This window comes from Gavialis gangeticus, unplaced genomic scaffold (genome assembly GCF_001723915.1).
Source record: "Gavialis gangeticus isolate Ggan-Ray unplaced genomic scaffold, GavGan_comp1, whole genome shotgun sequence".
Lineage (NCBI taxonomy): Eukaryota > Metazoa > Chordata > Crocodylia > Gavialidae > Gavialis > Gavialis gangeticus.
The window spans coordinates 23,511,531-23,512,959 of NW_017729022.1; positions in this window are offsets into that span (position 1 = coordinate 23,511,531).

Below are 1,429 nucleotides of genomic sequence, written 5' to 3' on the forward strand. Positions count from 1 at the left end.
GCTCTAGAGCCTGGCAGCCCTAACCTCCTGTAATGCCTCCTGATATCAAGCCTGAACCTGCTCTCAATCAATTTGTGGCCATTATTCCTTGTTATCACAGGTGAGTGGGAGTTGCAGTGGACTGGGCTTGCCACCATGAAGGGATGAATTATTGTGCTAAGTCTGAGAAGACAGCATGACTGAAGTTGGGAGATGTATTACTGAGTGATGAATTTAAAATTCTTATATGATGCTCTTCTAAGACAGTCAGGGAATGCACCATTTTGATAGAGGCTGTGATCAAAGATTTAGCCAGTTCCTAATGGTTTTCCTCTTTCCTATCAGCATTACTTTCTACCCATCAGGTCTCATCTTAAGTCAGTTCTGCTTTACCCAGGAACTACTTTTCTTTCTGAGACTAAAGTCTAGTCTTGCACTACTGAATTTTGCCAGCAGAGTTATATCATCTGGGTCATACTCCCTAGTCAATGTAGCTGTGTTGGCAAAACCGCATGTGTGGTTGTTGCTCTGCTGGCAGAGGAGGGCTTACACATGCTGTTCTTGAAAAAGGGCCATAGCAGCAAGGGTCTCTGTACTAGCTACATGTGTGGTGGGCAATTATTTTGGGCAGAGGGCTGCTTACTGAGTTTTGGTAAGCCATTAAGGGCCACATGACAGGCAGCCAGGGGCAGATGAATATTAATTTTCTAAATTTTTTAGGGCCCCCACAGGCTGGACAGAATGGCCTGGCTGGGCCGCATTTTGCCCACTCACGCCTCTGAGATCTTCCCATCTTCACCTCTTCCAAGCAAAGAGTCCTGAAGGTTCAGTGCTTTCTCTTTTCCTGTTTAACCTATAGATCTAGCCCAGAAGAGGTGAAGATGAGAAGATCTCAGAGGTGTGAGAATGGTCAATGGGTGCAAGAGGTCTAGAAATATGTGCTGGCTTCTACCTGTGACTGTCTGGGAGAGGACCTCCTGTATTTTGGTGCCATATCCGGTGTGTGTACACACACCCATACACAATATGGAGTATTATGGAGTTGTGTGTGTGTTGGGGGGGATGTTGGCTGTAGCTGTGTTGGTTTAAGAACCTTGTCTGTGTACACATACATATTTTGGTGCCACATGGGGCGGTGTATTATATATATGTGTATGACTTTTCAAGTGATTATCCCATTCATGAAAAACACCGAGTGATGAATGGGATGGTACTGGCAATATTCTTCGGCCTTTGTATTGCTTTTGCCCTTTTGTTGTTCCACGTGGCGTCTCCCATCGAGCCTGCAGGAGGTTGAGGCAGCGCAAAAACACTGGAGCGAGCAGAAGAGCGGGGGATTAGAGCGGAAGCCTTGACAAACCCTTCTTTTCGTTTGTTTGCTTGGTGGGACGAGCTGGTTTCGGGGAGACGTGCCCTGACGCCCGTGCCTGCCCCGCGGCCTCCCGGGCTG